The following is a 15,510-nucleotide window of genomic DNA, read 5'->3' on the forward strand; positions in this document are numbered from 1 at the left end:
TGGGGATAGTGGTGGTGGCATTGGGAGAGGCAGGAGAGGAAGGAGTGAGGATTACAAATGGGCACCAGAAAACTTCGGAGGGTGATGGATATGTTTATTGTCATGATAGTGGTGATGACTTCATGGCTGTACACTAAATTTTACACTTTAAATATGTGCAGCTTTTTGTGTGTCAGTTATACTTCAATCAAGATGTTAAAGGAGGGCCGCAAATTATTTTCTATTTCTCTCAATGAGAGATGGATCCTAATTCTCCTTCCCTTGAATCCGGGTGGACCTCAGTGTCCTGTTCGACAATAGAATGTAGCAGATCCTGGGACTTTTAAGCCTAGGTTATAAGAAGCCTTGCACCTTTGGTGCAGCTGTCTGGGAAACTTCTGTGTGGGAGCCCCGAGCTGCATATTAGAAGTCTGGCTACCTGAAAATTGCAGTGTTAGAAAGGTCACGTCTGGTTACTCCAACTGAAAGTGAGCTGAGCCCAACCTTCTAGCCATCTCTGCCAAAGTGCCAGACATGTGAGTGAGCAGCCCAGACCAGCCCAGCTAAACACCACGGAGTAACCTCTGCTATGGTCATATGGAAAAAAAGAACAACCCAGTTGAGCCCTGCTGGAATTCCTGACCTCTGAAGTTTTGAGATATAATAAAATGCTTGTTGTTTAAAGCCACTAGAAAGCTTTGGGGCAGTTTGTTACAGAGTAGTAGATAACAAGAATAGAATTTGGCACCTTAACAGGGTGCTGCCTTAACACAAACATGTGGCATTGGCTTTGGTCCTGGGCAGTGGACAGAAGCTGGAAGGTCCTTGAAGACACTTAGTGAGAGTTTGATGGATGGTGAGGAAAATGTTATTGGAGATGGAAAATACGACTTACATTATGTGCTGGTGGGAAGTTTAGTAAAACTGTTGCCTTTGGTAACATGGGAAAATTGAGTGTCTATAATGTAACTGATGAACTAGTGGATCTGACAAAGATTTTCAAGAAGGTTGAGAGTGCCAAGTGGTTTCTTTTGGCTGCAGATACTAAGAAAAATGCACTAGAGATATGGCTGGGGAAAAGATGAAATAAAAAAAGAACTGTTTGGCATGCAAAATGTAGAGGAAATATCAAGTAGCCAAGGTTTGCTAGGATCAAAACTAAAACATTTCTTTTTCCCAAAAGAGTCAGATGGCAAAGGATTTCTCAAATTAAAAAAACAAAAGCGGGGGCCGGCCCCTGGCCAAGTGGTTAAGTTCATGTGCTCTGCTTCGGTGGCCCAGGGTTCACCGGTTTGGATCCTGGACGTGGACCTACACACTGCTCATCAAGACATGCTGTGGTGGCGTCCCACATAGAAGAACTAAAATGATCTATAACTATGAACTGGGGCTTTGGGGAGAAAAAAAAAAGAGGAAGATTGGCAACAGAATTTAGCTCAGGGCCAATTTTCCTCACCAAAAAAAAAAAAAAAGTGTACTAAATAGCTTTAAAAACAAAAGCAAACACAAAAAGACAAAAAATAAAGGCCTCAGAGTAAAGATAATCTCAAGGGTATGGTGTGAGACTTTTGATTAAGACTTTAAGTGCCTCATAGACCCTCCCAACTAGAAAAAAAAGGCTTTAAAGAATCTTAAGGATATCGCGCAGTACCCGGACTCACAGTTCAAGCTAGAGAATGGCCTGCCTTAAAGAGCTTCATGAGTATAGCTTTTGACTAATAGAATGAACTCCGACAAGATTCATAGGAAACCCACAAAGCTTTTTTTGTTTTTTAACTTTTTTTTTTTTTCCTTTTTCTCCCCAAAGCCCCCTGGTACATAGTTGTATATTCTTTGTTGTGGGTCCTTCTAGTTGTGGCATGTGGGACGCTGCCTCAGCGTGGTTTGATGAGCAGTGCCATGTCCACACCCAGGATTCGAACCAATGAAACACTGGGCCTCCTGCAGTGGAGCGCGCGAACTTAACCACTCAGCCACGGGGCCAGCCCCTTTAAACTTTTTTTTTTCCCTTCCCACAAAGCTTTGAAAGGATTATATTGGTGGAAGGACTATCTTTTGGACTAAAAGAAACAGAGACTGTTCAAAAATGGAAAAAGCCCTCAGGGCCCACAAACTTCTATGGTCAGGAGGCAGGATGATAAAGTTTCAACTGTGGCATTTCTCTTGGAAAAGGAAAGATGATTCAGAACTCTTAAATTTAGGTCTTTGATCCATTTTGAGTTAATTTTTATATGTGGTGTGAGGCAAGGGTTAAGCCAAACTTCATTCTTTTGCATGTAGCTATCCAGTTGTTCCAGCATCATTTGTTGAAAAGACTGTTTCCCCCCATTGAATGGTCTTAGCACCCTTGTCAAAAATTATTTGACCATGTATGTTTGGATTTATTTCTAGACTCTCAATTCTATTACGTTGATCTGTATGTGTCTCCTTATGCTAGCATCACACTGTCTTGATTACTGTTGCTTTGTAATAAGTTTTCAAATTGGGAAGTGTGTCCCCTCCTACTTTGTTCCTCTTTTTCAAGATTGTTTTGTCTATTCTGGGTCACTTGCAATTCCAAATGAATTTTTGAATCAGTTTTTCAGTTTCTCAAAGAAGTCAGCTGGGGTTCTGATAGGAATTTTGTGTTGAGTTTGTAGATCAGTTTAAGTATTGCCATCTTACCAAAAGTCCTCTGATCCATGAACATAGGATGTTTTCCCATTGACTTAGATCTTCTTTACTTTCTTTCAACAGTTTTGTAGTTTTCAGAGTATAAGTTTTACACTTCATTTGCTAAATTTATTCCCAAGTATTTTCTTCTTTTTGATGCTACTGTAAACAAAACTGTTTTCTTAATTTCATTTCAGATAATTCATTATATGGTGGTGATGGAAAGTCTTCCTTAACAACACAATTTAATTGTCTTCCAGTTTTTGTATATTTTTATTTTTTAAATTAACTTTTAAAATCACCTGAGATAATTATTATTGTACAGCATAAAGTGAGAGCCAATATTAATTTTTTCCAAATGTCTATTCACTTATCCCAATAACGTTTGTTAAATAAATTTTTCATTTTCAATTTAAATTTACTTTTTTTTTTAAAGATTTTATTTTTTTAAGCCCCCCCGGTACATAGTTGTATATTTTTAGTTGTGGGTCCTTTTAGCTGTGGCATGTGGAATGCCACTTCAGCATGGCCTGATTAGAGGTGCCATGTCTGTACCCAGGATCTGAACTGGTAAACCCTGGGCTGCCAAAGTGGAGCGTGCAAAACTAATGACTTGGCCATGGGGCCAGCCCCTAAACTTACTTTTTAAATGACTATAATAATATATATTACTAGTAGAAATTTTGGAAAATAAATAAAATATGTAGAAGCAAATAAAAATTACTATTATACGTTACCATCTGTATATGTGAGAAACCCAATTATACAGTGTTATAATTATTACTTTATACAATTGAATATCTTTTAAAGAAGCTTAGAGAACAAAGGAGAGCAGGTACGTATTTACAGAGTTAGTTATATCAACCTTCTTCCTTACCATTTCAGGTTCTTTTAATTTGTTCCTGTGCATTGGAGTCACCATGTAGTGTTCTTTCTTTACTCCAATACAACTTTGCTCCCATTCACCTCCTTTGTGCTGTAATTCTGAAATATATTACATTTCTATGTTTTAAAAGCCAAACAACACAACTGTAGCCATGTTGTTTTTATATATTTGCTTTTAAAATCAGAAGGAAGCAGAAGAAATATGCATTTATACTGTCTTATATAAATGCATGATTACCTTTAGTGGTACTCTTTGTTTTTTTCACATGGATTTGAATTTCTGTCCAGGGTCAAGTGTTTTCCGTCTGAAATTCTCCTTTGTATTTCTTGTAGGCAGGCCTACAAGCAACAAATTCTCTCAGTTTTTATTTTTCTGGAAATGTCTTTACCTTGCCTTCATTTTTGGAAGATAGTTTTGTTTTGTTTTGTTTTTTAAAGACTGGCACCTGAGCTAACAACTTGCCAATTTCTTTTTTTTTGTTTTTTTTTTGCTTTTTCTCCCCAAATCCCCCCCAATAGATAGTTGTATACTTTTAGTTGTGGGTCCTTCTAATTGTGGCATGTGGTACGCCACCTCAACGTGGCCTGATGAGTGGTGCCATGTCTGCACCCAGGATCTGAACCAGTGAAACCCTGGGCTGCTGAAGTGGAGCACGTGAACTTAACCACTGGGCCATGGGGCCGGCCCTGGAAGATAATTTTGTTTGACATAAGATTCTTGGTTACAGTTTTTTCCTTTTTGTTACTTTAAATAGGTCATGCCCTGCCTCCTGCCCTCCGTTGTTTCTCTTGGGAAGGTGGCTGTTAATCTTATTGAGGTTCCCTGGCATGTGACCATTTGTTTTTCTCTAGCTGTTTTCAAGATTTTCTCTTCGTCTTTGTCTTTCAACAGATTTACTGTGATATGTCTGTTTGTGGATCTCTTTGAGTTTATCCTACTTGGAGTTCATTAAGCTTCTTGGGTGTGTAGATTAATATCTTCATCAAGTTTGAGAATTTTTAAGCCATTATATCTTTGAATTTTTTTCTTCTCCATTCCTTCACTCCTCTTCTTTTTGTGTTTCTCTTGGGTATATGCTTGTATCCTTAAGGGTGCCTCACATTTTCTGAGTTTCTATTCATTTTTCTTCATTCTTTTTTTTTCTCTGTTCTTTGGATTGCAAAATCTCTATCAATCTATCTTTGAGTGACTGATTCTTTCCTCTGCTAGTTTAAATATGCTGTTGGGCTCCTCTGGTGAATTTTTCATTTCAATTACTTTACTTCTCAACTTCAGAATTTCCATTTTATTCTTTTTTGTAATTTCTATCTCTTTGTTTATATTCACTTTTTGATGAGAAATTGTCATATTTTCCTTTACTTCTTTAACCATGATTTCCTTTGGTTCTTTGAATATATTTATAATAGCTGATACTAAGTCTTTGGTTGCTATGTCCAATATCTGGGCCCTCTCATAAGCAGTTTCTGTTGCCTCCAGCCCCCCTCCCCCCAATATGTGGGTCACACTTTCTTTTTCTTTGCATTTCTCATAATTTTTTTGTTGAAAACTGGACATTTTAAATGATATAGCAATTCTGGACACTAATTTCACCTTCCCCATTCAGGGTTTATTGTTGTTTGTTTATTTATTTAGGGACTTAGCTGGATCATTTTAAGGATGTCTGTTTCCTCCACAGCATGCGGCCTCTGATGTCACTCCTTGAAGGGTGCACTCTTGGGAATGTGTATAATCACCCTGAGGAGACAGTGGTTTTAGCAGGGCTCTTTTTGATTGCTTCCCTGACTCTCTATTAAACAGTCTGCATCTGTATCACACCCAAGCACTTAGGCTTCACTAATTGGTGGCTGATTGCTTTATTGTTTTTTGACAATTCCCCGGGGCTTAAATTCTTCCAGCCAGTTAAATGCAGGCCTCTTTGTAGGGGTGGTTTTTGAGGCTAGACTTTGAGGTTTGTTCTTAGGGTTCTTCGTAGCTGTCTCTTTTCTGGGCTTTCTCCAGTATAAACTAGCTGGCCTACAGTTTAATTTGCTCCTTTCACAGAGCTAACAACCTCCTCTTATTGGCTTACAGTCTAAATCTACATTGTTTTTGACCCTTAGCCTTGAAATTCTCCACACTCTTTTCTTCTTCTTTTTTAAATTGTTTTTGATGCTGTTGTAAATGGGATAATTTTCTTTCTTTTTTCAGATAACTCATTGTTAGCGTATAGAAATGCTACTGACTTTTGCGTGTTAATTTTGTATCCTGCAACTTTACTGAATTCATTGATTGGATCTCACAGTTTTTTGGTGGAGTCTTCAGGATTTTCTACATGTAAAATCATGTCATCTGCAAATAGGGACAATTTTACTTCTTCCTTTCCAATTCTGATGCTTTTTTTTTTCTTGCCTGATTGCTCTGGCTAGGACTTCCACTACTATGTTGAACAGGAGTGGTGAGAGTGGACACCCTTGTCTTGTTCCAGATCTTAGCAGGAAAATCTTTCAACTTTTCACTATTAAGTATGTTGGTGGCTGTGGGCTTGTCATATATGGCCACTACATTCTTTTTTCAATTAAATGTAAATTTTCAGTTCAATTCATTTGTTGTATGCCCTTGTGAAAATTTCCAGTAAGTGTTTGTTTGTTTTATGATTTTTACCAGTTATTGTTATTTCACTGGGGAACAGATCTGTGGAGCTTCTCCTGCCATCATTCCAGAAGTCATCTGATATAATTAGTTCTTAATAAACATATTAAAATACGATTCAAGATTACTTATTTTACTGATTGGTTTATTGACCTATTTATTATTTATTAATGAATACATGTATCATATTTAAGTAAGTTTTACAGGCATATGGTTAAAAGCATTAAAAATGTATTGCAAGAAAAATAAGCCAGGTTCTGTATTAGTTATCTATTGCTGTGTTAATGAATTACTATGAACTTAGCAGCTTAAAACAACACACATTTATTATTTCACTTTCTGTGTATCAGGAATCTGGGTATGGCTTATCTGGATTCTCTGCTTCAGGGTCTTACATGGCTGCAATCAAGGTGTCAGCCAGGACTGGAGTCTCATTTGAGGCTTAACTGGGGAAGGATATATTTGCAAGCTAATATCATTGTTGGCAGGATTCAATTCCTTGTGCTCATGGGCTGTCTGCCAGAGTCCATCCTCAGTTCCTTGGCATGTGGACATCTCCGTATGGCAGTTTTCTTCATGAAATCCAGCAAGGGTGAGCTTCAGTAGAGTCTGCTAGCAAGATGGAAGGTACAGTCTTATTTAGCATAATCACAGAAGTGACCTCCATCACTTTTGTTGTATTCTATTGTCTAGAAACAAGTCGCATATTCTATCCAAACTCCAAGGGGAGTGGATTACACATGGGCATGAATATCAGAAGACAGGGATGATTAGGGACCATCTTCGAATCTGTCCATCACTGCCTTCCACTCCACATCCTCAGTTCCTATCTTCAGGGGTCAACTCCTGTTGCTTGTTCCTTGTGAACCCAACTAGAGACAGTCTATGCATCTAAGGGAAATCACCCCCTCATAAATGATAATATTGTATGTACAGTGCTCAGCACTCAGATTTTTTCGTTTAACAATGTATAAGTCTTGAAAACTAGTCCATATTAGTATCCATAAATGTGCCTTGTTCTTTTTTTATAAGTGCATACTCTCCATTATTTGGAGATCCCGTCATTTATTTTACCAGCTCCCTCTTTCACAATATTTAGGTTGTTTCAAATCTTTTGCTATTACAAACAATGCTGGAGGATATGCAATTCCTGACCAAAAAGTCAATGCATTTCAAATTTTGATAGTTATCACTAAATGGCCTTCCCAGAAAGTTGAACCAATTTACACACCTATTAGCAATGAATTAGACAACCTTTATCCATTCAGTTTATGCTCTAGAAATATTCATCTATTTGTATTTCCCAGAGTACACCAGGCTTCCTCAAGTCTTTTTTGTTTGCCTCATACTGTACTCTTTGCCTGTAACATTTTCCTTCTGGTAATTTCTTTGAAAATTCCTACACATTCTTCAAGTTCTCTGCTCAAATGTTATCTTTCTGTGAAGGCTCCTTTTGCCAAAGATCCTATACTCCTGATAACTTTGCGCATACCTGTGTTAAGGTATACAATTATCATGATTTACACTATTATAATAAAATAATTTCTCTCATTCTCCACTAGAGGGCAGAAACAGTTTCTTTTCATTTTTATGTCTAGCACATAACACCATGCCTGGCTTCTAATAACCACCAAATATTTGTTGAGTTAATTAAGATGAATCTTAGTCCACAATGCATTCCAGATCCCTTCCCAGGGTTGTAATTATTGCATCATTGATAAAGTAAATCAGCCTTCTATAAGTTGTGCAATTTGGGGGTTAAAAATATCCCTAGATAACCCCTCTTCTTAATAACAATGCAAGAACCTCCTCCAATAACTGCAAGAACTCGTGAAGAACTAGAACACACCAGCAACTGCTAGGATGGCAAATTAGTTCGGGTTGCTGGCTCCTCCCTCTAAAATCAATCCTAGAGAAAACAGAAAGCAAGAGGGAAGCATAGAATCCAGGAATGAGCCACCACAACCACTTCCTGTGTGAAATCCTTGGGGAAACTAGGGTCTGTCTTGAACTGGAGCGTGTGGGAGGGATGGGAGAAGATGGGTGGGGGAGGAGAGGAAGAGAGAATGGGGGAGGCTATGCTTTGGGCAGAAGGCAGAAGTGAGAGGGTAGGTGGAGAAAATCTTCTTAAAGTTCTGCTCTTGCCTTTCTGCAGAGTTGCTTTAAGACAGACGGTCATTGACTGCTCCTTCACAGTGAAACTAGTGGCAGCATCCTAGACCATTAGGATCGGTATCCATGGGGGTATATCAAGTAGCTCCAATATATTGCTACCAGTTCGTCTCCAAATTCCCTGCCAATATTGCTTGAAATTAATGCTTTTTCTGCTTAAATCAGCCAGTTAGTTTCTGTTGTTTGTAACTATTAACCCTAACTATTAGTGGGAACAAGTCTAGAAGAAAGGAAAGGGTTAGGAGGTTATTATAATAAACCAGAGGAGAGATGACGATGGTTTGGGGAAGAATATTGGAGGGATAAGAGGATTGGGGATTAGGAAATACTTTGGACATAATGTAGACAGGACTTACTAAAGGATTGGATGGGGAAGGGAAGAAAAATAAAGTAATCAAGGCTGACTGCTAGGTTTTTGTCCAGAACAACTGAGTGAATGGTGGTACCATTAACTGAGATGGGAAAGACTGAGGGAGAAGTTTTTGTGGGTTTTTTGTTTTTTGGGTTTTTTAGAGTAGGAATTAAAAGTTCTGGTCTGGCCATGCTGCATTTGAGATCCCTATTAGACAACCATGTGTAGATTATACATGAGTCTGGGATTCCGGACAGAGGTCATGTCTGGAGACACAAACTTATGGAATCAGCAGTATATAATAGAGAGTATTTAAAGTCATGGGACCAGATGAGATCATTAGGGAAATAATATATGTAAAGAAGAAGAGCAAGAAATGAAACCTGAGGTAACTGATATTTAGAGACTGGAAAGAGAAAGAGGATCCAGCAAAGGAAACTAAGAAGCAGCAGCCAATGAAGTATGAAGAAACCAGGAGAATGTGGGATCTCTGATGCAAGATGAAAGCATTGTTTCAAAAGTAAAAAGTGGTCAGTATGTGACGTTGCTGAGAGTTCAATAAGATGAGAACAGAAAATTTAATATGAGATTTGAATAGATGGAAATAAATGGTAAACTTGACAAAGCATATTCAGTACAGTAATATGGGGGAAAACTTGAGATTTACTTCCTTTTCCCCTCCCCCCAACTTTATTCTTCTTGCCTGGAACAGAGATAAAATGGCTGGAGCTACTGTAACCATATTAGATCATGAGGTGACCTTGGGGATGGAAGTTTTGTGCTAAAGATGGCAGAGCAGGAAAACAGAAGGAACTTGGGTCCCTAGTGACAATATGGAACCATAACGTCTACCTCTGAGCCTCCTTTACATAAAAGAAAACAAATTCTCATCTTATATATACTACTATAATTTGGGTTTTCTGTTACATGTGACTGAACCTAATTCATGCTGGTATAGGAGAGCAGAGTAAAGAGGCAATGTCATGATAGAAACAAACTTTTTTAAAAAACAGATGGGAGATACTATAAGATATTTTGTAGGCCGATAGGAATAATTCTATGGGTGAAGAAATTGATGATGCAGAAGAGAAATTATAGGAGCAAAGCCTGTGAACAACGAAAAGGGATTGGAGTCCAGGCACAAATGAGGGGATTGGCCTTGGATGGTCATGAGAATAGTTCCTGCATTATGATAGGAGAGAAGGCAGACAGGTAAGTCCCAGGTAGCTTGGTACTTTGATGAGGAAGATAGTTTTCAATTGGATTCTTTTATTTTCTCAGTGGAATATGGGGTAAGTCACAAAATTTTATACTTCATCTGTAAAATGGGGATACTAGTGTTTGCTTCCAAGGGTTAATGCACGTGCATGTGGACCACATAGACTATATATAGGCCCTTGCTAGGTTGCTGTACTGAAATCTCCAGTAGGCCTAATTACACAGCCAGAAATGAAACTTGGAAGTAACTATGCTATATGAAATGCTTCACATGGGTTTCATAACTAGGCTATATTTCTATGGCACAGAAAGAATATATGAACCTGGAACTCAGGTAGTAGTTGGGGTGATGAGGCCTGACAGACATCCTCTCCCAAGATCCAAAATGGAAGAAAGGTCTGCTGTTCTTGGGCCTTTCTGCTGAGGTCACTGAACTTTGGGTACAGCCCCCTAAGGAACAAAGGAAGGTCTGGGAAACTGTTTCCACTATTTCCTCTTCCTCAAAGTACTCATTCTCTCATCCTGAAAGTCCTCAAACTTTGGCCAGCTCTTGTAGTCCATCTTAGCCTAAGTGGTCACTTTGGAATTTGTAGTATCATCTGAGTTGACATAGTTTGTTGAAGAAAATAAGTGGTCAAAATAGTGCACTAAACCAGTTATAACTTTTATCAACCTTCCCTTTTGGTTCTTGTGAAATCCCCTCATGCCTAGAGGTCATATTGAAAACTGTGAGACACATGTGAGAATCCTTATGACAGTATCTGCGGTATGGCTCTCTAGCAGACTCAAAACTTGCGGTTGGTTGGGAACTCTCTGCCTCGTCTGAATGACCATTCCCACCTAATATTAGATGCAAACCTGCCTCCAGATGAACTTCCTCCCACTGATGGTATCTATTCTGCTCTCTGGAGTCACACAGGTCTTTATATATGCTGGTCACTGTCATCTCCCCAAGTTTTCTCTTTAGGCTGAACAACCACAAGACCAACGTTTCTCAATGTGTGGTTAGTGGATCTTTTGCTTAAGAATCAACTTAACAGAGTGTTAAAAAAAAAAAAAAAGTAAATTCCTGAGTCCCATCTCCCCAAAAATGAATCTGCATCTCTCAGGGTGGAACCTCAGAATTTGCACTTTTGATTAATTTACCAAGGGATTTCCATGCACCTTAATATTTTAGGACCATTGCACTAAACTCCTTGAGTCAAGGGACCACGCCACTCCTGTCCACCACTGTCATCCCCACACCTGGCACAATACCTGGAATGGAGTGCTCAATAATTATTAAATGAATGAATGAATAAATTCTGGCAGTCAGTCTCGGTTATTCCTTCAGAAACCATGTTCCCTTTACCTTAGGGCAATGGTTCTCAAACCTTTTGGTTTCAGAACGCCTAAGAGCTTACCTTAGAATATCCTAGAAAGCACAAGTCTATACAAAGACATTTTCTATTAGCTATTAAAGTGATGATGTCATCACACTTCCTGTAGCCTCTGGAAAACTTCTCTGTATACTCACAAGAGAATGAAAATGAAAAGGCAAAAAAAAAAAAAACAAAAAACCCAAAACCCAAACAAACCCCAAAACACCACCCAAAAAACCTTAGTATTATTATGAAAATAGCTTTGACCTCCCAGACTTCCTGAAAGGATTACCCTTTGTGAATCACTGTTGGAGGGGATGTTTTGGCCATAGAGGTGATGTAACAGAGTGATTAAGTGCATCAACTCTAGAGTAAGGACTCTCGGATATGAATTGGCTCTTTCACTTACCAGCTGTGTGACATTACTTAACCTTCCTGTGCTTCATTTCTCTTATCTGTAAAACAAGGATGATAGTGCCTGCTTCTTAGGGGTATTGTGAGGATTAAATTAATTAAAAACACTGTAAGTGCTTAAGACAGTGTCGAGCACACAGTAAGCATGACAAAGGTACACATAAATATTATTAGAAATGAAAGTATTATTATTATAAATGCTACATGATTGCTCGTGACTGCTGTTTTCTCAGGTCCCTTCTGAAGGCCTTTTCAGGAACACAAACCACATCTGCAGCCTATCTGTCCTACAATCCTGTGGCAAGCTGTAGTCAGAGGTCACAGGCTTGGACAACAGTTTTCTAATTCCTTCCCTGAGTTCTTTTTAAACTCACTGGCATTGTTTGTTTCACTCTATTACAAAAGCCACTTCTATTCTGTACCTTTCAATACGATTTTGTTGTATCCTCATTCTCTTCTCTTTGCTCGCCTTTTCTTTTTTGAAAGTACTCCCCTACAACAGTAACATCTTTGACTCAGTTAGCTATGTAGGAGGTTTTTTCTTTCTAATCATATGCTTACTGGTCTCTCTAAACATGCTCTTTCTCCTCCTTCTTTCTCCTTCATTTTAATAGTTTCCAGATTCTATGATGTTATTTACCTTTAAAACTCCATCTTTCAATTTTTCCCCAACTAAAGGTTTCATTTAACAAGTAAGAAGAGTTTTGGGCTCAATATAAGGAAAACTTTTAAAAAATATTTAAAACCTAGACTATGAAAGTAATATATATTCACCAGAGGAATTTAAAAAATTATTTTTTAAAAAGTGAATAAAATTCACCTATAATCACCCCACTGAGATATAATCATTAATGTGTTGGCATATATATTTCCAGTAGGTTTTTTTTCTAAGTAATTTGTGTATTTTTACAATAAAATTGAGGTCATTCAAGTATACTATTATGGTTTAATGATATATGAATATATAATGAATTACGTCCTCTATTTTGTTAATTATTATTCTACAATGTATTTTTAAAAAGACTCAAGTAATTGAGGATTATTGTGCAAAAATTAGAATGTTAGTCCTAAATGACCACCCATGGACAACCAGAGTAATGTGATATTTATCTTTCTATACTTTTTTCTATGCATATATTTCTAGAAAAACAAAACCAACTATAACTACTGTTTTGTAATTTTTTTATTGTGGTAAAATTCACATAACATAAAATTCACCATTTTAACTATTTTAAAGTGTACAAATTCAGTGGCATTTAGTACATTCACAGTGTTGTGCAACCATCACCACTATATAGTTCTGGAACATTTCCAGCGTCACAAAAGGAAACTCTGTAGCTAATAAGCAGTTTTTCCCCATTCTCTCCTTCCCCCAGCCCTTGCCAACTGTGATTATACTTTCTGTTTCTATGGATTTGCCTATTCTGGATATTTCAGATAAATGGAATCATACAATATGTGGCCATTTGTGTCTAGCTTCTTTCACTTAGTATAATATTTTACGAGTTCATCCATGGTGTAGCATGGTGGAATAAGAAATATTCCGTCATATGGATATATACCACATTTTGTTTATCCATTCATCAGCTGATAGGCATTTGAGTTGTTTACGCCTTTTGGCTACTGCAAATAGTGCTGTGTGGGGACTGGAATTGGCCACCCCAAGATATGTCTCTTTGGCATGATGATTATTTGAGGCTAGTTACTTTGCAGACAGGAAAGCAACTGAAAAGTAGAATTTACTTACCCTTTGTAAGAGACATTTACATTGTAAAGGAACTCTCCATCTGTAAAGATATCTCTGGAAACTCTTAATCAATGGGGAAGGCAAGGACTTAAATCTGCATTTTATTGTGCTTGTCTGGTAACCTCCTGTAACTGACTTCCCTCCCCCTCCCAACGTTGGCATTTCCTTCAGGATTAAGCATCTTTCCTTAGGCCAGGAACTAATTGCTGCGCTCACCTGTGACCACCCAGCTCAAGACAATAGACTTGCCTCCTGCTGTGTCCATCAAGCACTTTGCCAACAAAGCAATCTTGTGACTATTTTGGGAGGGACATTTTAATCATATGTGAAACATCCTGTTTGGGGGTATATCACCACTATGTACACCCCACTTCTTCGGTGCCCTTTCTTCCATCGAGAAGAAAGGCCCCGGGCTGTGGTCCTCATAAAGCTTTGTTTAATTTTCTCTTGCTATTCTGTCTCATGTGAATTTAATTCGTTCTCCGGCCAGACGAACCCACTTTGGATAGAGGAAATGTCTTCCTCCCCTACAGCTGCTATGAACATTCATGTGCTGTGTTTTGTTTGAACGCCTGGTTGGTATATACCCATGAGTGGAATTTCTGGATCATAATGTAATTCTATGTTTAACCTGTTGAGGAACCACCAAACTATTTTCCACAGCAGCGGTACCATTTCACATTCCTATCAGCAATATATGAGAGTTCCAATTTCTCCACATTTTTGCCAACACTTGTTATTTTCCATTTGTTATTTAAAAATTTTTTTTCTTTAGATATCTACTCCTAGGTTAAAGTGGTATCTTGTAGTTTTGAATTGCATTTCCCTAATGAGTAAGCATGCTCAGCATCATTTTCAGGTGCTTCTTGGCCATTTGTAAATCTTTTTTGAAGAAACGTCTGTTCACGTCTTTTGCTTATTTTTTAATTGGATGCAATGTGCTGCTTTTTTTTACTTAAAAATATACCATGGACATCTTTTACTCTTTATCATTTTTATACAAGTATAATGTAGTATAATATCTCATTCTCTAGGTGTATTATACTTGAAAAATCAATTACCTTACTGTTGGATATTTAGACTGTTTGCATTTTTAAATTTTTTAAATTAATTCTGCAATGAACATTTCAATAAGTAACTCCTTACACATGTCCAAGAGTATTCCTGAGAAAAATACCTAGAAGCAGAACTGCTGGGCCAAGCGTAGGCAATTCTTAACCTATAGATTCAAGTTGTTATGCCAACAAATTGGACAATCTACAAGAAATGGATAAATTCTTAGAATTATACAAACTTCCAAAACTAAGGAAGAAATAGAGAATCTGAATAGACCAATCACTAGTAAGGAGATTGAAACAGTCATCAAAACTCCCCCAAAAAACAAAAGTCCAGGACCAGACAGCTTCCCCAGTGAATTCTACCAAACATTCAAAGAATATTTAATACCTCCCCTTTTTCAAACTCTTCCAAAAAATTGAAGAGGAGGGGAGGCTTCCTAACTCACTCTACGAGGCCAACATTATCCTGATACCAAAACCAGACAAGGAAAACACAAAAAAGGGAAATTACAGGCCACTATTCCTAGTGAACACAGATGCAAAAATCTTCAACAAAATATTAGCAAATCAATACAACAATACATTAAAAAGATCATACACAACTATCAAGTGAGATTTCTTCCAAGGATGCAAGGACAGTTCAACATCCACAAATCAATCAACATGATACACCACATTAAACAAAATGAAGAACAAAAATCACATGGTCATCTCAATAGATGCAGAGAAAGCATTTGACAAGATTCAGCATCAAGGTATGATAAAAACTCTGATTAAAATGAGTATCAAAGGAAAGTACCTCAACATAATAAAAGCCATATATGACAAACCCACAGCTAACATCATACTCAATGGTGAAAAACTGAAAGCTATCCCTCTAAGAACAGGAAAAACACAAGGATGCCCACTTTCACCACTCTTATTCAACATAGTATTGGACGTCCTAGCCAGAGCATTTAAGCAAGAAAAAGAAATAAAAGGGATCAAAACTGGAAAGGAAGAAGTAAAACTGTTACTCTTTGTAGATGACATAATTTTACATA

The sequence above is a fragment of the Equus quagga genome, chromosome 2 (assembly GCF_021613505.1).
Source record: "Equus quagga isolate Etosha38 chromosome 2, UCLA_HA_Equagga_1.0, whole genome shotgun sequence".
In the NCBI taxonomy this organism is placed as follows: Eukaryota; Metazoa; Chordata; class Mammalia; order Perissodactyla; family Equidae; genus Equus; species Equus quagga.